Source organism: Panthera onca, chromosome A1 (genome assembly GCF_046562875.1).
Source record: "Panthera onca isolate mPanOnc1 chromosome A1, mPanOnc1 haplotype 2, whole genome shotgun sequence".
NCBI lineage: Eukaryota > Metazoa > Chordata > Mammalia > Carnivora > Felidae > Panthera > Panthera onca.
In genome coordinates this window covers 224,902,450-224,925,521 of record NC_138339.1, presented here as the reverse complement: position 1 = coordinate 224,925,521, position 23,072 = coordinate 224,902,450, and the positions used below count along the sequence as shown (strand labels likewise).

Genomic DNA, 23,072 nt, shown 5'->3' with positions numbered 1-23,072 from the left:
ACGGTTTCCTGTCTAACATTCAGGTCCTTTATCCATTTTGAGTTTATTTTTGTGAATGGTGTGAGAAAGTGGTCTAGTTTCAATCTTCTGCATGTTGCTGTCCAGTTCTCCCAGCACCATTTGTTAAAGAGACTGTCTTTTTTCCATTGGATATTCTTTCCTGCTTTGTCAAAGATTAGTTGGCCATTAGCTTTGTAGTAGAGGCTAAAGTCTGGGATTGTGATGACAATGAGGCCATTTTATAGACTTGGCATGAGATTCTACAGCATATCCAGTTTTCACTGGCAGAGTCTAAACTCAAGTTTCCTTTAGCCATCACTGTTTTCAAAAAAAATGTGTCTGACTTTCTCCCAAGGATGGCATTGATAATGAAAGAAAGGAAAGAAACACACAAAAAAGCAGGAATTAAAAGCAGAGTAACATACCAGTCCCCAGTGCAGAATTTAACTTAACTGTCTGTGCCCTTTCATCCTTTCCCCAGGCAAACTTATTGAACCATTATTGGTGGAACTGGGCCACCAATCTGAAAATCTCAGGGACTTACTCTGATTCACATTTGTGTCTCTAATGCCTGATGAAATCTTAGTGCTTAATGTTCATTCATTCACTTAGCAATATTTATTGAGAGCCTGTAATATACCAGGAATGATTCTAACTGCTGGGAATGTTAGTGATAACCAAAAAGACAAAAATTCATGTTTTCATAGAGATACATCCTAGTGGGAGAGACAGACATTATACAACTAAACAAGAACACAGATGTGTCAGCATCCTTCAGGCAAAGACCAGCAGGAACACACTTGTAATTGAGCAACTTGGGTTTATTGTTGCAGTGAGGGAGAACTGTCACCATGGGGAACTGTGGGGAGGCCCAGTAAGCGGATTAGACAGAACCTATTACAGGGTTAGTTTGGGTAATTTGAGAAAGGGTCTAATGAATTGGAGATTTGCTGTGGATTTGATATTATCAGAAAGCAGGGACAATTCTATAATTGAATGTCCTTGTCTATTGTTAATATTCTGTGAGTTGTTTATGTCCAACAGGAGACCACCATGGTGTAGCTATAAGCATCAGGCCAATTTCCAGATGTCAGAAATTCTTGCTTTCTTAGATAATAATGAATACCATGAAGAAGAAGAATAAATCAAGGAGAGGGAGGGGATAAGGAGTGCTGATAGAGATAGGCAGGAGTGGTTTTGATCTTTAAAAAGTATAGTCAGTGAAGGACTCCATGAGTAACTAACACGTGTGCAAAGATCTGAAGGAGGTGAGGGAATGAACCCACAACAAGTGAAAAGGTGAAGAAATGAATGGAGGTGATGGTGGGTAAGTCCTTGACACATTCTAGGAACTGTAGACCTAAAAATGATTAGTTAACAAAGGTAAAATAAGTGACACAAACTAAGATATTGCTGCTAGATATAGAGTGTCTAACCCAGTTACCCAAATTGAGTGGAGTTCAAACTGACTTCAGCAGGGCCTGGGTCAAGACTGGACTACCTTTTGGTATATTAATTAGGGGTATTGATCTGGAGTTGGATTAGTCTCAACTAGGTTACTTTAAAAAGCATGTTTTGACAGACTTTATCTCCCCAGCATTGTCTAAGAACAGTTGCCCAAATAGGTGCGTAGCTTTGTGTTGGCACACAGTGAGCACTCCAACATTTGCTGAATGCATTTTCCTGGTTACAAGGCCTCTTCCCTAAACAGATTCCACATGGATAACCTGAAATTGTCTTCAAATGTATATTTTATATGTGAATGAATTCTGAGTTATGAAAATGCCTCTTCTAATTTTTCACTAGACAAGCTCTTTCATAACAGTGTCTTTAAACATTTACTGTGTAAATTTTCATATATGTTTATCTTATTTGAACATTTTAAGTACCTTGTGGAATAGGGTAGGAATTTTCCTGTTTTATATTTGGTAGAGCTATATGAAATTGCTAATATTTTACCATTTTTGACCTACAAAAATGGCAATTACATGTGGCCCAACCTAAAAGGTGAGGAAATTTGAGAGGTTAAGATAGACAAAGGAGAGTTAGGGGTAGAGTTTAACAACTCCTATATTTATGTGTCAAACCTGGACTAGTGCCCTGAACTTCTGACTCAATATCTCCTCTTGAACATGTAATACACATTTCAAGTTTAGCATGATAAAAACTGCTTCAATAAAAAGACATAGAGTGGCTGAATGGATAAAAAATCAAGACTCAAGTGTATAATGCCTACAAGAGACAGTCCAGCCTTAAGGACATATATATATAGACATATATATATATATATATATATATATATATATATATATATATATATAGACTGAAAGTGAAGGGTTGGAAAAAGATATTCCATGCAAATGGAAACCAAAAGAAAGTAGGGGTAGCTATACTTATATCACATAAAATATACTTTATTTTTTTTAATATATGAAATTTATTGTCAAATTGGTTTCCATACAACACCTAGTGCTCATCCCAAAAGATGCCCTCTTCAATACCCATCACCTACCGTCCCCTCCCTCCCACCCCCCATCAACCCTCAGTTTGTTTTCAGTTTTTAAGAGTCTCTTATGCTTTGGCTCTCTCCCACTCAAACGTCTTTTTTTTTTTCCTTCCCCTCCCCCATGGGTTTCTGTTAAGTTTTTTAGGATCCACATAAGAGTGAAAACATATGGTATCTGTCTTTCTCTGTATGGCTTATTTCACTTAGCATCACACTCTCCAGTTCCATCCACGTTGCTATAAAGGGCCATATTTCATTCTTTCTCATTGACAAGTAGTACTCCATTGTGTTTAGGCCAAAGAGTGTAATAACAGGCAAATAATGGTGAAAGGGTCAATCCAACAAGAGGATATACCATTTGCAAATATGCACTCAGGATATGAGCACCTAATTTTATCAAATATTATCAGACATGAAGAGAGAAGTAGTCATATAATAATAGAAGACTTTAATAACCTTCTTTCAACAATACATGGATCATCCAGACAGAAAATCAATAAGAAAGCATATGACTTAACCTACATATTAGACGAGATGGGCTTAACAGAGATAGGCAGAACATTTCTTCCAAAAGCAACAAGACATAAATTTTCTCAAGCACATGGACATTCTCCAGGATAGATCAGATGTTAGGCCATAAAAGAAGTCTTAGTGAATTTAATAAGATTGAAATCATATCAAATATTGTATCTGAGCCAATAGCATAAACCAGAAATCAATTATAAGAAGAAAATGGGAAATTCACAAGTATGTGGAGATTAAACAACATACTACTGAGCAATCAATGACTCAAGAAAGAAATCAAAAGAGAAATAAAAAACTACCTTGAGACAAATGAAAACAAATACAGCATACTGAAAGTTGTGGGACACACCAAAAGCCGTTCTAAGAGGTAATAAGTTTATAGCAATAAGTGCCTACATTAAGAAACAAGAAAGATCCCCAAAAAACTAACTTTACACCTCAAGAAAGTAGAAAAAGAGGAACAAACTAAGCCCAATGTTAGTAGAAGGGACGAAGTAACAAAGATCAGAGCAAAAAGAAATGAATTAGAGACTAAAGGACAATAGAAAAGATCAGTTAAACTGAAAGCTGACTTTTGAAAAGAAACCAAAATAACTAGACTCACCAACGCAAAAAGAGAGAGGACTCAATTACATAAAATTACAAATAAGAGAGGATACACTCCCACTACTACCACACAAATACAAAGGACCATACGAGATTAATATGAGCAATTATACACCCAGAAATTGGACAACTTAGAAGAAATGGATAAATCCATATAAATATATAATCTTCCAAAACTGAATTGTGAAGAAGTAGAAAATATGAACAGACCAATTGCTAATAAGTTTGTTGAGTCAGTAATCATAAACCTAACAACAAATGAAAATCTAGGACTAGATGGCTTCACAGGTGAATTCTAATTTTTGAAGAAGTATTAATGCAAATCCTTCTCAAACTCATCCAAAAAATAGAAGAGAAGGGAATACCCCTAAAGTCATTGTTTGAGGCCACCATTATCCTGATAACAAAACCAGTCAAAGATACAAGAAAAGAAAATTATAGGCCAATATCTCGAGTGAACATAGATGCAAAAGTCCTTAACAAAATAGCAAGCCCAATTCAATAGTACATTAAATGTAGCATATACCATAATCAATTGGGATTTATTCCAGGGTGCAAGGATGGTTCAACATCTGCAAATCAGTGTGATAGATCATATTAACAAAATGAAGGATAAAAACTCTATGATCATCTCAATAGATGCAGAAAAATAATTTGATAAAATTCAACATGCATCATGATATAAACTCTCATCCAAATGGGTTAGAGGGAACATACCTCAAAATCATAAGGGCTGTATATGACAAGCCCACAGCTAACATTATACACAGTAGTGTGTATAAAAGCTTTTCATCCAAGATAAGGAACAACACAAAGATGCTCATGTCACTTTTATTCAGTGTAGTACTGCATCCTGGCTGGAGCAATTAAACAAGAAAAAGAAAAGGCATCCATATTATAAAAGAAGAAGTAAAGCAGTCTCTATTTGTAGTGGCATGATATTATATATAGAAAAGCCTAAAGATGCCTCCAAAAAACTGTTGGAACAAAAAACCAAATTCAGTAAATTTACAAGATTCACAGTCAATTTACAAAAATCAACGTCTTTCTATACACTAAAAATGAACTATCTGAAAGAGATTAAGAGTACAATCCAATTTATAATTGCACAAAACTAGGAATAAGTCTAATCAAGCCAGTAAAGAGCTATACACTAAAAACCAGGGACATCAATAAAAGAAATTTAAAACATAATTAAATGGAAAGATAGTATTTTTGGATGAGAACAATCAATATTGTTCAAATGTCTATACTACCCCAAATAATCTATAGATTATTTGCAATCCCTATCAAAATTCCAATGCCATTTTTCAAAGAAATAGAAAAAAATTATCTTGGAATATAGAACCCCAAAAGACCCCAAATAGTCAAAGTAATCTTGAGAAAGAACAAAGCTGGAGGCATCACACATCTTGATTTCAAACTATATTACAAAGCATTAGTAATCAAAACAGTATGACACTGGCATGAATACAGACACATACCTTAATGAACAGATTAGAGAGCCCAGAAATAAACCCATGCAGATATAGTTAATTAATTTACAACAAAGGAGTCAGGAACATATAACAGGGAAAAGAAAATCTCTTAAATATATGGTGCTGGGAAAACTGGACAGCCACATGCCAAAGAATGAAACTGGAACTCTGTCTTATGCCATATACAAAAGTCACCTCAAAATGGATTAAATATTTGAACATAATAACTGAAATCATAAAACTAGTAGAAAACATGGGACTAGGATCCTTGATAACAGTTTTGGCAATGTTTTTTTATATTTGATACCAAAAACTAAGGCAACAAAAGCAAAAGTAAACAAGTGGGACTACATCAAACTAAGAAACTTCTTCACATGAAGGAAACCATCAACAAAATGAAAAGGTAACCTATCAAATGGGAGGAAATATTTTCAAATTGTATATCTGATAAGGGGTTAATATAAAAAATATAAAGACATGACATAACTTGGCAAAAAACGCCATAAACAATATGATTAAAAAAATGGTCAGATGAACTGATTAGACATTTTCCCAGAGAAGACATACAAATGGCCAACAGGTACATGAAAAGATGCTCAGCATCATTAATAATCAGAGAAATCCAGATCAAAACCACAATGAGGTATCACCTCACACCTGTTAGTGTTGCTGTCATGAAAAAGACAACAGATACAAGTGTCGGTGGGGGTATAGAGGAAAGGGAATCCTTGTGTACTGCTGGTGGGTATATAAATTGGGGCAGCCATATGTAAAACAGTATGGAGTTTCCTTTAAAAAAGTTAAAAAGAGAAGCACCTTATGATCGAGCAGTTCTATTCTGTCATATATCTGAAGGAAATAAAATAACTATATTGAAGGTATATCTGACCCCCTCCAATGTTCATTGCAGAATTATTTACAATAGCCAAAACAGAAACAAACCTAACTGTCCATCAATGGATAAAAGAAAGAAAATGTGGTGTATATTTATAATGGGTTATTATTTCATGATAAAAAAGAAGGAAATCCTTCCATTCAGAACATGTTTAGACCTTGAGGGCATTATGTTAAGTAGAATCAGTTATATAGAGAAAGGCAAATACTATATGCCCTCAGTTATATATGGAATTAAAAAAAAAAACCTGAACCCATAGAAACAGAAAAGATTGGTGGTTGCTGGAGGAGGTGTTAGGGGGGTGAGAGAAATGGGTGAAGATAATCAAAGGTGGTCAGTAGGTATAAATTTCACATTATAAGTTCTGGGAATGTAATGTACAGGATGGTGACTATGGTTAATAATACTGTATTGTATACGTGAAGTTGCTAAGAGAGTAAGTCTTAAAAGCCTCACCTCATGAAAAAAGTTGTAACTATGTGAGGTGATGAATGTTAGCTAGACTTGCTGTGGTGATCATTTCACAATATATACTTATATCAAATTTATTATGTTGTATACCTTAAGCTAATAAAATATTATATATATATATATAATATATGTCAATTATATCTCAATAAAACTAAGGAGGGAAACCATGGTAAAAACTGAACTTCAAATTCCCCAAGTCCTCTCCTGTTATCTTTCCCATTTCCTGATGGCATTTTCATCTTTCCAATAGATCAGCTTAGAAAACTGTGGCCATATTGGACTCCTCTCTTTTTCTCATAGTCACATGTAATCATCACATTTGCTCACATTTAGTAAACCTGTCAGCTCTACTTATGAAATATGACAGAATATGACCACTTCTCACTGTGCTGTCCAAGCCACCATTTATTATCCTCTCTAATGGCCACAGCTTCCTGACTGGTTGCTCTGTGTCCACCATTGCCTGTCAACAGTGTGCTTTCCATGAAGAATTTAATATCTAAACCTGATTATATTACTCCTCTGCTAAAAATATTCTTGATGGCTTTCCATTTCACATAGCCAAAGTCATTAAAAACCCTACAAAACTCTATGTTATCCCATACCTCCATGACCTTTTTGATCTTACCTTATCTTCTCAAACACATTTCTGCCTTTGCATCTATAGTTTTCTTATAATTCTCTGATATTTTAAAAATTCCAATTATAGAGGTTAGAGTGGGAGAGAGCCAAAGCATAAGAGACTGTTAAAAACTGAGAACAAACTGAGGGTTGATGGGGGGTGGGAGGGAGGGCAGGGTGGGTGATGGGTATTGAGGAGGACACCTTTTGGGATGAGCGCTGGGTGTTGTATGGAAACCAATTTGACAATAAATTTCATAAATTAAAAAAAAATTCTAATTATAAATACTTCATTACATCTAAGAGATCATTTAAAAGTAATCATAATATCAGTATCACGTCTTAAACTGTAATTTCATAATGTCATCTGATTACAGAGTTTACATTTCCCTAGTTTTTGTAATTTAGAAGGAAATCTGTTCAGATTAATATCCAAACAAGGTTCACACATTGCATTTGTTTAATGTGTCTCTTTTTTGTATGTTCATGATGATACATATATATGTATGTGTATATATACATATATGTATATATATACATACGTATATTTGAGTGTTACATTAATTTCAGATATATAGCATAGTGATTCAACTTGTCTGTATCTTATGTTATTTATGCTCACTACGAGTACAACTACCATCTTCACCATACAATGCTATTATAATATCATTGACCGTATTCCCTATTGTGTGCCTTTTATTCTCTTGATTTATTTATTCCATAACTGGAAGCCTATATCTCCTACTGCCCTTCACCTATTTTGCCCATCCCCCTACCCCACTTCACTGTGGCAGTCATCAGAGCGTTCTCTGTATGTATAGTTTGATTTTATTTTTTGTTTATTCGTTTTTTTTTGGTTTTTGAGATTCTACATAGTATGTCTCTTAAGATACTTTTAATCTGTAAGAGTTTTCTCTCCCATCACTTTCTTCTTTTTGTAAAGAATGGATCTTAGGTGGTAGAATTTCCCACATTCTAGATTGGTATTGTTTACCTTGTTTATCTAGCTTTTTATTTCCACTAACCTGGTTGTTATGTTAGACCTAGAGGCTAATTCAGATTCAAGTCTGAGCTTTTTTTTTTTCTTTTTTTTCTTTTTTTACAAATATGTCATAGGTGGAACTGTATATTCCCTACTGAATTACATTGGGGGGTTATAATAGTTGTCTGTTTTTTGATGTTAGGATTATTCAGTAGATTCAATTATTGAATTAATTCAATTTAGCCACTAGAGGTCAGGACTTTGTTTTAAAAATAATAAGTACCATACTGGACTTCATGAAGGATCTAGACTTAAGTTTTGTAAAAGAGTGGAAAAATCTTTGTTAATGAGGTGTCATTAGGAATTCTTGGGTAAACCTTTTTGTCTCTTAAATATAAATGATGGTTGTCTTAAAAGGTTAAATATAGTTTTGCAATATAATTTTTCCATTTTAAACCATTTTCACTATATTAAAACTATATGTTTCCCAGATTTAAACACTTCTGTATCCTGGAAGTTTAATTCAGTTTGTATGCTGCTTTAGTTGTATACAATATTCTGCTTAAAATGGTAAAACGGGAAAAATAAGACAATAGGAAAAATGCTAGTGAAACCAAGCATGGAAAAAGGGGATGACAGTAAAGGAGAGGAGGAAGTAAGGCATGTCTGTGCCTACTGTGGGAATCTGCATCTGTGTTTCCTCCCGGGGATTGTGCACAGGTCTGCTTCCCAGTGCTGTCTCTGGAACTTTTTTTGAAACATTCCTGCTATTGAATGAATGGGTGGCCTTGAGGGTCCAAAGAAGTTCTTCAATTTAATCACAGTAATAATTTTTATTAGAGATGCTGATAGAGGTAGATATGTGTTTTTTTTGTTCTTTACAAGTGGGAGAAATTGAATTTAAGTAACACAACTATTATGGTAAATTGCTGCCCCAGAACATAATGTCAAAACAATAATGAGTATGAAAATAGCAGTAATTTATACATTTTGAGAATCACATCTTTACTTTGGTGAACTAAACCCAGATAATCTGGGGTTTAGATTCTGGCACTACTTTATTATGTCATCTTGTAATGTGACCACTTTGAGTGTCAGTTCACCTGTATATAAAGTGGGACCAATAAGAGCAAGGACTATATTAATAATATTGTATATTTGAAAGTTACTAAGAAAGTAAATGTTAACATTTCTAATTTCTTTTTTTTTTTTTTTTTTTAACATTTCTAATTTCAAGAAAAAAAATTGTAACTATGTGAGGTGATGGATTTTAACTAGCCTTTTATTATTATCTACAACTGGGCCTGATCTGAATCATGCTGAACTGTTTAAGTCTAGTTAAAATGGAGATACTTGGGTGGCTCAGTCAGTTAAGTGGCTGACTTTGGCTCAGGTCATGATCTCACTGTTTGTGGGTTCAAGCCCCACATCAGGCTCTGTGCTGACAGCTCGGAGTCTGGAGCCTGCTTTGGATTCTGTGTCTCCCTCTCTCTCTCTGCCCCTTCACCGCTTGTACTCTATGTCTCAAAAATAAATATACATTAAAAAAAATTCTTGGGGCACCTGGGTGGCTCAGTCGGTTAAGCGTCTGACTTCAGCTCAGGTCACGATCTCACGGTCTGTGAGTTCGAGCCCCGCGTCGGGCTCTGTGCTGACAGCTCAGAGCCTGGAGCCTGTTTCCGATTCTGTGTCTCCCTCTCTCTCTGCCCCTCCCTGTTCATGCTCTGTCTCTCTCTGTCTCAAAAATAAATAAACGTTAAAAAAAAAAAAAAGAAAAAAATTCTTTAAGTCTAGTTAAAATGGTCTTAGGAATTTCTTAAATACTTAGCTAATGTATTTTTCACTTACTTAAAAATTGAAGTTTTAAAATTCTCTACTATCACCCTATATAATAAGTTCTCAGAAATTATTTTTGGAAGTATATCTCTTCTTTCCAGCCCATATCAGTATTAAACCTTTATATTTATTTTAACTACTTAGAAGAATGTTCTGAACTATTCATATGTGGAATTTAAGAAACACAACAGATGAACATAGGGGAAGGGAAGGAAAAATAAGATGAAAACAGAGAGGGAGGCAAACCATAAGAGACTCTTAAATACAACAACAAACTGAGGGTTGCTGGTGGGGTGTTGAGCATAACACACTCTACTTCCATCCACATTGTTGCAAATGGCATGATTTAATTCTTTTTGATCACCAAGTAATATTCCATTGTGTATATGTACACACACACACACACACACACACACCACATCTTCTTTATCCATTCGTCAGTCAATGGACATTTGGGCTCTTTCCATAATTTGGCTATTGTCAATAGTGCTGCTATAAACATTGGGATGCAGGTGTCTCTTCGAATCATCATTTTTGTATCCTTTGGATAAATACGTAGTAGTTTAATTGCTCGATTTTAGGGTAGTTCTATTTTTAATTTTTTGAGGAACCTCCATACTGGTTTCCAGAGTGACTGCACCACCAGCATTCCACCAGCAATGCAAGTGTTTCCCTTTCTCCACATCCTTGACAACATATGTTGTTTCCTGAGTTGTTAATCTTAGCTACTCTGACAAGTGTTAGGTGATATCTCATTATAGTTTTGATTTGTATTACCGTTATGATGAGTGATGTTGAGCATCTTTTCATGTGTCTGTTAGCCATCTGGATGTCTTGTTTGACAATTTTCGGTTTGGTACTGGCAGAAAAACAGACACATAGATCAATGGAACAGAATAGTGAACCCAGATATGGACCCACAAATGTATGGCCAACTGGTCTTTGACAAAGCAGGAAAGACTATCCATTGGAAAAAAGAGTCTCTTCTGCAAATGGTATTTGGGAAACTGGACAGTGACATGCAGAAGAATGAACCTGGACCACTTTCTTACACCATACACAAAAATAAATTCAAAATGGATAAAAGTTCTAAATGTAAAACAGGAAACCATCAAAATCCTAGAAGAGGCAACAACATCTTTGATCTTGGCTACAACAGCTTCTTACTAGACATGCCTCTGGAGGCTAGGGAAACAAAAGCAAAAATGAACTATTGGGACCTCATCAAGATAAAAATCTGCACTGCGAAGGAAACAATCAGCAAAACTAAAAGGCAACCGACTGAATGGAAGAAGTTATTTTCAGATGATAGATAAAGGGTTAGTATCCAAAATCTATAAAGAACTTATCAAACTGAACACCCAAAAAACAAATAATCTAATGAATAAATGGGCAAAAGACATGAACACTTTTGGAAAGAAGACATCTAGATGGCAGACATACTACATTTAAAGTAGCATGGTGTCTGGGTGGCACAGTTGGTTAAATGTTCGACTCTTGACTTTGGCTCAGATCATGATCTCACAGTTCGTGAGTTCAAGCCCCACTTTGGCTCTGTGCTGATGGCTCAGAGCCTGCTTGGGATTCTGTCTCCCTCTCTGTCTGCTGCTCCCCAATTTGCTCTCCATCTCTTTCTCAAAATAAATAAACTTCAAAACCAATTAAAAAAAATTTAAAAAGTAAAAAAGCATGGCCCTTGCAGTCATGAAATTATAGAGTTGAATTAAAATCTCTGCTTATAAAGATTAAATGAGGTTTGTCATCTGTCTCTTTATTCACCCATCCATCCATTGACCTATCCATCCACCCATTTATCCATCCATGTTGAATGGATGAGATTCACATAAAACATTGTAAGTCTTTAGTGTCGTGAAGAGACAGATAATAAATCAGGGTTCACAGTTCAATATAATTATAGTGTGTGTGAATGCTACATGAGTACAGTGGAGGAGATCTAAATCAGGTTAGGGGTAGGTCTTTTCTCTGAGCACATGAAATCACTAATGTGAGTGCCCTAAGAAAACTGGGGACTGCTGGGTCATGCATTAAAAGAAAAAGAATACCCCATGTCTATTAAAATGAAGGTTCAGGGAAATTGGTTTTAAATAATACAATTATTTTAAAATTTAAAGAAATTTGAGCATGTTTATGTTCTGCCAATTGCAAGAGAGAGATTCCATATTCTAGAAAGAGAAAATCTTTGCTATCATTTAATAGGGTTCCTGAGTATGTTGAAGAGAAGGGATTACAATAAGTAAACTAAAGTGGGAAATAAAGTAGCCTGTGAAGGGTATTTGGAGCGACTGATGCATAAACACTCTGGTGTGTTTATGTTTGGATTGAGTAATATTTTAAGCACCTGGATTTTAGTTAATCCTGTTTCCCAAAGCAGTACTGTTCTCTGTATTTGTATAGCAGCCCAAGGAAGGCAAACAAAGATAGATTGCCAGCACTGAGGCTAAATCAGGTGTTCTTTTGTGTCAGGGTTACTGAGTTAAAGTTGTCTGTATTGGGATTTAAGCAGCATATCTTTCCCCTTTAATTTTCACTCTTAGGAAATGTTGATATGAACATGGGAAACTTAACCTGGAAGTTATAAAATATTCCGTGCTGAATTTTGTAAGAAAAGGGACCTTCATGTGGTAAGTAAAAAGAACATTGTAAGAGTAAAGGCTGTTAAATGTTGTAATAGCCTACCAAAAGGTTGTAGAATTTTCTTGTAAGAGCTTTAAACTTGCAATATAGATCCATTTAGATAACATTTTAGAACAGCCTCTGGCTTTGAGTACATGGTTAGTTATACTAATGTATTTTCTATGAACTAACTCAATCACTACTTTCCCCAAGAAGCCTTTCCTTAGCTATCCACTCAGATTTGATAATTTCTTCCTTGGTATCCTCATGTCACACAATCACAGCACCTATAAAATTTTAGGACAGTTCTTTAGGTATCTGTCTCCTTTTACTAGATTATAGTTCTCTGATGGCAGAGTTATGTTTCAAGTTTCCAGTTTAGTGCTAGGTAAAAACATACAATCAATATTACATAAGTCCCCTACCTCTCATTCTAGCTAAATCTGTCATTTCATTCATTGTTCTAGGAGCTGGTCATGAACATTCCAATTTCTTGCGTTTATGCCATTTGCCTTATTTTGGAGTACACTTCCCTCTTCTGTATTTGTATGAGTCTTATGTGTTCTTCCAGACCCAGCACAAGTGTCACCTCTTTCATAGAGATCCCATGAGATTCAAGGCGTGTGTGAACATTCTTACCTTGGAAATTCTATAGCATTTATTTACAGATTTGGTAAATATGAGTGCATGTATCATGACTCCTCAATTTGTGAGCATCTAAAACACGGGGATCGTGCCTTATCTGTACTGTCCCAATGCCTAGCATGGTACTTTATTCAGAGTAGCTGGGGTAATGAGAGAGGTGTGAAAATGACTAATCTCCTCACTTAAGGAACTTACTGTTGAAGACACTGTTTCTAAAATCTGTACACAATGGAGAAAGGGGATCGACATTTCCAATACAATGAAATAATGATACAGCTTCCCATCCTTTATCCAGAATCCCTGAGGCCAGATTGTTTTGGAAATTAGAATTTTTCCTCTTCACTGGGGTAGTACTTTCCATTAATGATTCATAATAAATGAGTAAATAAAGACAGTAAAAATTATAAATATCCTCATGTCCATTCAGATCAGGTTTTAGTTAATAAAGTGAACCTTGATAATCTGAATTGCATAGACTGTGAAGTCAAATTGTTTGTCTGATGATTAATCTGTAAGTCATATTGTTGACCTTGTAAATTGGTCACTGTCTGAAATTTATCCTCTGCAGTCTATTTAGTGTTCTTTTTAGTTTCAGTGGGGAGTAGCCATATTAATATAAATGTCATAAGAAGACTTTAAAACAGGACTTCAGTATTCTACAAACAACAATTCTTAGAGTTTGGCTAACCCAAACATGTAGAGTAATATGTATGTCTTACTTATTATTTTTTTTTGTGGGAATTCTGATAAGAATTTTTAAGGCTCAAAAGAAACTACCTGTTCAAATAGAGTGAGCCTGAAAGAGAATAAACTTCTAAAGTGGAAAAAACTTTTGAGTTAATTGACTCAGGAGCACACTGATGCTTTTCTATTTTTTTAAATGTTTAAAGAGGATTTAGAAATTAACTGCATTTCTATTTGACCTGAACTGTATAAAACATTTTTAACTTTCAGCCTCTACTCTTCTTTGCTAGAGTTTAATATATTTTCGAATCCAACATTTATGGGTTTAGTTGAGCAATCTCTCTTGGAATGTATTTAGGTCAGTTTATTTATTCACAAAAATGAAGTCACTGCCATATGGAAGTATTTAGTGTAGTTTTTAACTAATACATTGAAACAATGAAACCTAGAAAGCATTTTTATCAAGTTAAAATATTCAACCACAAAGGTTTCTTCTTTTCACTTTTATCATAAAATTGCTCCTAGGAATTGTGCTATAGTATAAAATTTGCTTTTTCAAAATTTGCTTTTTGGAGATTTTATTTTTAAAAATGAAAAAAAAAATCAAACTTTGATAGGGTGGACCCCACACAAGATAGTGACTCAACTGGACTTTTAAAAAAACCTAAAAGAGGATCAACTGAAAGAGTGGAGGAGAGAGATTAGAGGTGATAGATGAGGAGGAAGAGGAGGTACTGAGTGGTGAGGAGAGATGGTGAGGAGTCTGGATTGAATACAGTGGCAGTGGATCTGGGAATACATTTTAACACATTATTAGGAGCCCCATGATAAAGTGTGACTGAGGACTATTTTAGCCAGATCTATGAAAGCCAAATGGTTTTAACCTGGGACTGTGAAAACAAAGTCAGCATCAGATTCAAGAGGCTCTGTGAACCTCTTGAAAAGAAGCAATGGATTATGATAGTAGATCAAAGATAGTTGGTAAAGGAGAAAGGGACAGTTTGATAGAAATGGGGAAATTTGGAAGGGATGCGTATAGGTTGTGATAGGTAATATGTTAAGCCTTACTATTGGTCTCAGGCTGTTGACAATAATACCCAGTAGGTTTTGTGTATATTTCATGGCCTAATCATGAAAGAGTAAGATGGATCATGTTAACAAACCCAAGGTGGCTTTACCTCTATATTAGGACCAGACCAGTCACTCTGCATATCTGTGTGGCCACACCTCTTCACAAGTTACTTGAAGGCAGCATAGTGTTTAAAAATGTTGACTACTTGAGGGGCTCCAGGGTGGCTCAGTCAGTTAAGCGCCCAACTTTGGCTCAGGTCGTGGCTCAGGTCATGCTGTCATGGTTCGTCAGTTTGAGCTCATGTTGGGCTCTGTGCTGACAGCTCGGAGCCTGGAGCCTGCTTCGGATTCTGTGTCTCCCTCTCTCTCTGCCCCTCCACCGCTCACACTCTGTTACTCTACTTTCTCTCTCAAAAATAAATAAACATTAAAAAAATGTTGACTAATTGGGACTCTTAGCACAGTTATTTAGCTAGTTGAGGTTAAAAAAAAAGAGGGAAAAGAAAGAACATAATTTCTGTGCCACTGTAAAGTATATAATGGTGGGGAAATATTTTCCCTTCCTAAAAAGTAACTATGGAGTTATTGTATGAGAATGGAGATAAATTGGTCTGGATTCTTTTCCTTACAAGTGATACAAACCTAACTTGAACCAGCTTAGGCAATAGAAGAATATTTATTGGTTCACATAACAGAAAAGTACAGGAGTTTACTGCTTTAGGCATGGCTGTCTCCAGGTGCTTAAATGATGTTATCAGGTATCTGTTTCTTTTTTTCATCACCTGGCTCTATTCTTTTTTGTTTGTTTGTTTTCTTTTTTACAATAATTTTTTATTGAGGTAAAATTGGTATTTCACATCATATTAGTTTCAGGTATACAACATACTATTTTGGTATTTGTATTTACTACACAGTGATCACCACAATAAGTCTAGTTATCATCTGTCACTATACAGTAATCCCTTTCACTCCTTTTGCCCACCTCCCAACCCCCTTTCCCTCTGACAATTATAAATCTGTTATCTCTATGAGTTTTGATTTGTTTTACTTTGTTTTGTTTTTATTACATGTATAAGTGAAATTATAATGGTATCTGTCTTTCTCTGTCTGGCTTATTTTACTTAGCATAATACCCTCAAGCTCCATCCATGTTGTCACAAATGGCAAGACCACTTCTGTTTTTATGGCTGACTAGTATTCCATTGTGTATATATATCACAACTTCTTTATCCATTTATCTATTGATGAACACATAGGTTGTTTCCATATCATGGCTATTGTAACTAATACTTCAATAAACATAGGGGAACATATATTATTTTTCAATTAGTGTTTCTGTTTTCTTCAGATAAATACCCAGAAGCAGAATAGCTGGACCATATGGTAGTTCTATTTTTAATTTTTTGAAGAACCTTTATACTGTTTTCCATAGTGGATGAACTAATTTTCATTCCTGCTAACAGTGTATGAGGGTTCTCTTTTCCCCATATCGTCAACACTTGTTTTTGATTTTAGCCATTCTCACAGGTGTGAGTTGATATCTCGTTGTGGTTTTTATTTGCATTCCCCTGATGATTAGTGACGTTGAGCATCGTTTCATATGCCTGTTGTCCATCTGTATGTCTTCTTTGGCAAAATGCCTCTGCCCATTCAATCCTCTGCCCATTTTTTAAAAAGTTTTTATTTTAATCACCAGGTACTTATTGCAACAAGTGTGCTCCTTAATCCCCATCACCTATTTCACCCATCGCCCCCTCCTTCCCTCTAGTAACCATCAGTTCTCTATAGCTAAGAGTCTGTTTCTTGGTTTGTCTATCTCTTTCTTTCTTTTCCCCCTTTGCTCATTTGTTTTGTTTCCTAAATTCCACATATGAGTGAAATCATATTGTATTTGTCTTTCTCTGACTGATTTATTTCACTTAGCATTAAACTTTCTAGCTCCATCTGTGTTGTTGCAAATGGCAAGGCTTCTTTCTTTTTATGGCTGAATAATATTCCATTGTATCTATATACCACATTTCCTTTATCCCTTTATCAATCAACGGACCTATAGGCTGTTTCCATATCTTGACTATTGTAAATAATGCTGCTGTAAACATATGGGTGCATGTCTCCCTTTGAATTAGCGTTTTTGTATTCTTTGCGTAAATGCCCAGTAGTGCAATTGCTGGATCGTAGAGTAGTTCTATTTTTAACTTTTTGAGGAATCTCCATGACTGTTTTCCAGAGTGACTGCGCTAGTTTGCATTCCCACCAACAATACATGAGTGTTCTTTTTTCCCCATCTCCTCGCCAGTACTTGATGTCTCCTCTGTTTTTATTTTAGCAATTCTTTTTTTTTAATGTTTATTTATTTTTGATACAGAGAGAGACAGAGCACAAGTGGGGGAGAGGCACAGAGAGAGGGAGACACAGAATCTGAAGCAGGCTCCAGGCTCTGAACTGCCAGCACAGAGCCTGATGTGGGGCTCGGAACTCACAAACCATGAGATCGTGACCTGAGCAGAGTCAGCTGCTCAACTGACTGAGCCACCCAGGTGCCACATGATTTTAGCAATTCTGAAATGTGTGAGGTGATATCTCATTGTAGTTTTCATTTGCATTTCTCTGGTGATAAGAAATAATGAGCATCTTTTTATGTGTCTGCTGGTCATCTGGATGTTTTCTTTGGAGAAATGTCTGTTCATGTCTTCTGCCAATTAAAAAAAAGTTTATTTATTTATTTATTTCAAGAGAGAGAGAGAGAGAGAATAAAAGAGAGTTGGGGGACGGGAAGAGAGAGAATAGAGAGAGAACCCCAAGCGGGCTCTGCAGTGTCAGAGTGAAACCTAATGTGGGGCTTGATCTCACAAACCATGACATGACCTGAGCTGAAATCAAGAGTTGGGCACTTAACTGACTGAGCCACCCAGGCACCCCTTCTATCCATTTTTAATTAGATTATTTGTTTTTTGGGTGTTGAGTTGTGTGAATTTCTTTGTATATTTTGGATACTAACCCTTTCTCTGCCCATTTTAAAAATTTTTTTTTAACATTTATTTATTTTTGAGACAGAGAGAGACAGAGCATGAACGGGGGAGGGGCAGAGAGAAAGGGAGAAACAGAATCAGAAACAGGCTCCAAGCTCTGAGCTGTCAGCACAGAGCCCGACGCGGGGCTCAAACTCACGGACTGTGAGATCATGACCTGAGCCAAAGTCAGACGCTTAACTGACCAAGCCACCCAGGCGCCCCTCTCTGCCCATTTTTTAAATTGGATTTTGTTGTTGTTGTTGTTGTTGTTGTTGTTGTTATTGAGTTGCATGAGTTTTTTGTTTGCTTTTTGTTGTTTCATTTTTAAATTTAATTTCCAGTTAGTTAACATACAGTGTAATATTAGTTTCAGGTGTAGAGTTTAGTGATTCATCAGTTACATACAACACCACCCCATGCTCATCACAAGTGCCCTCCTTAATACTCATCACCTGTTTAGCCCAGCCCCCTACCCACCTCCCCTCCACCAACTCTGTTCTCTATAGTTAAGAGTCTGTTTTATGAAGTATGAGTTCTTTATATACTTTGGATATTAGTCCCTTATCAGATGTATGATTTAAAAATATTTTCTCCCATTCAGAACTTTGCCTTTTTATTCTATTGATGGTTTTGCTGTGCATAAACCTTGTAGCTTAGTATAGTCCCATTTGTTTATTTTAGCTTACATTGACATTGCCTTTACAGTCAGATCCAAAAAAATATTGTCAAGAGTGATGTCAAGGAACTTACTGCTGATGTTTTCTTCTAGGATTTGTATGGTTTCAGGTCTTACATTCAAATCTTTAACCCATTTTGAGTAAATTTGGGTGCAGTGTAAGATAGTGGTCCAGTTTCATTCTTTTGCATGTGACTGTTCAGTTTTTCTAGCATCATTTATTGAAGAGACTGTCTTTTCCCCATTGCATAGTCTTGTCTCCTTTGTTGTAAATTAATTGACCATATATGTGTGGATTTATTTCTGAGTTCTCTGTTGCGTTCCATTTATCTATGTATCTGTTTTTTAAAAAATATCTATCATCTATCTATCTATCTATCTATCTATCTATCATCTATTTTTGAGAGAGAGAGTGTGCACACAAGCAGGGGAGTAGCAGAGGAAGAGAGAGAGAAAAGCTTAATTATGCTCCATACCCAACATGGAGCTCAACGTGGTGCTAGATTTCACAACTGTGAAATCATGAACTGAGCCAAACTCAAGTCAGATGGTTAACCAACTGAGCCACCCACATGCTCCTATGTGTCTGTTTTTATGCCAATACCATACTGTTTTGATTACTGTATCTTTGTAGTATAGTTTGAAATCAGGGAACATCATTCCTCCAGCTTTGTTCTTTCTCAAGGTTTCTTTGGCTACTATTTGCTGTCTTTTATGGTTCCATAAAGATTTATAATTATTTGTTTTAGTTCTGTGAAAAATTCCATTGGAATTTTGATAGGGATTGCACTGAATCTATAATTGCTTTGGGTATGGACATTTTCACAGTATGAATTCTTCTAATCAATGAGAATAGAATATCTTTCTGTGTGTGGTTACTTTCATCAATGTTTCATAATTTCTTTCATCATTGTTTTAATATTTTCCAGTGTATAGGTCTTTCACTTCCTTGGTTAGATTTATTCCTATGTATTTTATTCTTTTTGATGCCATTGTAAATGGCATTGTTTTCTTAATTTCTCTTTCTGATATTTCGTTATTAGCATATACAAATGCAAACAATTTCTGTATATTGGTTTTGTACCCTGCAATTTTACTGAATTCATTTATTCCAGTAGTTTTTTGGTAGAGTCTTTACAGTTTTATATATATAGAATCATATCATCTGCAAATAATGACTGTTTTACCTCTTTCTTTCCTATCTGGATGCCTTTTGTTTCTTCTTCTTGCCTACTTTCCATGGTAGGACTTCCAGTACTATACTGAATAAAAGTGGTGAGAGCAGGCATCTGTGTCTTGTTCCTGATTAGAGGAAAAGCTTTCAGCTTTTCACAATTGAGTGTGATATTTACTGTGGGTTTTTCATATGTGGCCTTTATTATGTTGAGCTGTGTTCCTATTACCAATTTTTTGAGAATTTTATCATAAGTGGATGTTGCATTTTTTCAAATGCTTTTTCATAATCTATTGAAATGATCTTATGATTTTTATATTTCATTTTGTTAATGTGATATATCACATTGATTGACTTGTGGATGTTGAACCATCCTTGAATCCCTGGAATAAAACTCACTTGATCATGGTGTATGATCCTTTTAATGTAAAATCTCACCTGATCATGGTGTATGATCCTTTCAATGTCTTGTCGAATTTGGTTTGCTAATATTTTGTTGAAGAATTTTGCATTTACGTTCATCAGGGACTATTTTCTTTCGGCTTAATTTCTATGTCAGGTTCTCTTTCAAATTGTAGGAAATACGGTCCCTAATACATTCAGACCCAAGTGATCCTTAAATCTCTAGTATACGCTCTGCTTTCTTTTGCATCCGTATTAATCTCTGAAAAAAAAAAAGACTCTGAGTTTTCTTCCTTGGTATAGGTGCTTACCCTGGACTAATCAACCATCCATTGAGTCTGGGGAAATAGGATACTCTGTCTGGCAAGCTTGGATCTTGTGGCTATTTTTTGGGGTGAAAGTGATGAGGCCTGATGATTGACAGCCCCACAGGAATCACATGGAATGGAGTATGTAGGGCCTCTTAAAGGAAAGAATGTTAGGCTGAAATTAACCAGAAGAGGGCTTAATAGTCTTAAAAGCAATTTAACAAAATAATATTGGTATTTGGGAGATTGGGAAGGAGAGAAACCTAATAAATGCTCATCAATTACAAAGGGATTTGGGAAAAAACAGAATAATTCAGGACTGAGTCAAAGCTTAAGGAAAGAAAAAGCCTAGCTAGATAATTTCTGGACAATGCTCAGGGATCTCTGGATATACTAGCAGTTTAGAATGGCTTTAAAGTTATTAGTAGTTTGATCTGTTGTTAAAAGACTTAGGCCTGACTCTGAGAAACAAAAATCTAGCCAACCTAGGAATAGGGATTTATCTTTCTTACTTGTGTGTAGCAGCAGGCAGGTCTGTGTTAAATGGGACAGAACTTTTGAGTTCATATAAGCAATAGTGATGCAGCAGATGATATGTCTTGTAGAGACAAATTCAAGTTCTAGGGAGAAAGGAAGGGACTTGTAGAATAAAAGGTACCCTGGGTTTGGGAAGTCAGAGAGAGAGTAAGAATGGGGCTAACAACATTATAAGTGAATCTGGACACTAAGGCAGAGGCAGTTTGCTTTCTTTCTATAGATTCTCACTTTTGCTGAGTCTTTCGACTTGGTCAGCAGTTAAACAGGCTCCAGGCTCCTTTCCAGACTCACTACTGAGTCAGGGTTTCTGAGCAAGGGCATGGGAATCTGAATTTTTACAAGTGCCAGCCAAGCCTAAGTTGCTTTAAGGCCTATGGCCATAGGGAAGATAAGGACATTCAGTTCACATTGACTTTTAGGAAATGTATGGGTCGAATGACACAAGTCTGACTAGAAAATGGAACTATTTAACAAAGATATTATAAGCTCTACTACTACACTATCTTTCCCAGTCTCCTTCTAGTTTTGTCCCCTCTATCACATGACAACACCCATTTCATTAAATACCAAGGTAAGAGGGAAAATTGTGGAACTTATTTTCTGACTGATGTTCCAAAGTTCCTAGCACCATTCCAGGCTTTCCAATATTAAGTTTAACAGAATGCTTTTGAAGATTTCTTCTCATATTAGTTTTATAAATTAGAGGACTGGATTCTTACCATATAGCTATTGACCTGAAGGTGTGTGTAGAGTGAGGAATGCAAAAGTAAAAATACTCTTTTTTTTTTTTTAATTTTTTTTAACGTTTTTTATTTATTTTTGAGACAGAGAGAGACAGAGCATGAACGGGGGAGGGTCAGAGAGAGGGAGACACAGAATCTGAAACAGGCTCCAGGCTCTGAGCTGCCAGCACAGAGCCCGACGTGGGGCTCGAACTCATGGACTGCAAGATCATGACCTGAGCCGAAGTCGGCTGCCCAACCGACTGAGCCACCCAGGTGCCCCAAAAGTAAAAATACTCTTAAACCATTTTAGGATTCAAGGCAAAAGAGAACAATCATTGCAGAGAATTTGTGCCAATTCAAGGCTCTAAGGAGATAATGGTAAACTTGGGCTTTCAACACAAAGAAATATTTGAAAATTTCCTATTGTGATGGTTAATTTTATTTGCCAACTTGGCTGGACTAGATATTTGGTCAAACATTGTTCTGGGTGTTTGTATGGAGGTGTTTTTGGATGGGATTAATATTTAAATCTTTGGATTATGAGTAAAGCAGATTGCCTTCCATATGTGGTTGGGCTTCATCCAATCATTTGAAGGCCTGAAGAGAACCAAGACTGATCTTCAAGCAAGAAGGAAACTAACTACCTTTGGACTTTAACTGAAGCTCTTCCCTGGGATCACTGGCTTGCTGGCCTACTCTAAAGATTTTGGTCTTGTCAAGCCTCCATAATCACATGAACCAATTCCTTAAAATAAATCATCTATATCTATATATAAACACACACACACATACATATGTATATAGGTGTACACACACACACACACACACACACACACACACACACACGTATCCTATTGGTTTGGTTTCTCTGGAAACCCTAATACATCTATCAATGTACTTAATTATTTCCAGTTTTGGTTGAATGCTAGGATTTGCAGAATCAAGACTAATAACCTCAAATCCTTAATTCTCTGTTCTTTCCCTGCAATACTGAAACTAGACCTAACTAAGGACCATCCTTAATGACCTGTTTTTGGTGTTCTTCCCAATGTGCCATGGTGTCCTGGTAGACTGTGAATGAGATACAGATGTGTCCCCAGACAGTGAACCCCACAGTCCTCAGTGTGGTAAGGTGGAACCTGCCCTATCAGGAACCTCTAGTAGTCACCCCTAGCAGTAAACCCCTGGCCAGAGTTCTTCCAGGACCTTCATGAGCCAACTGTACTCTGGTAGCCTCTCCCATGGTCCCTGAAGGTTCTAATGGGATGGATATCATCTGACATTT

At 36.0% G+C, this 23,072-nt stretch overlaps 1 long non-coding RNA gene across 1 annotated transcript in view; it reads left to right on the top strand.

Annotated features, from left to right (window-relative positions):
- The window catches only part of LOC144613159 (uncharacterized), a 158,403-nt gene that overhangs the window by 28,791 nt on the left and 106,540 nt on the right, over window positions 1–23,072 (top strand). Inside the window, exon 3 of the long non-coding RNA XR_013550463.2 lies at window positions 12,476–12,562. This is a non-coding gene — a long non-coding RNA (uncharacterized LOC144613159). The remainder of the gene's footprint in view (window positions 1–12,475; window positions 12,563–23,072) is intronic.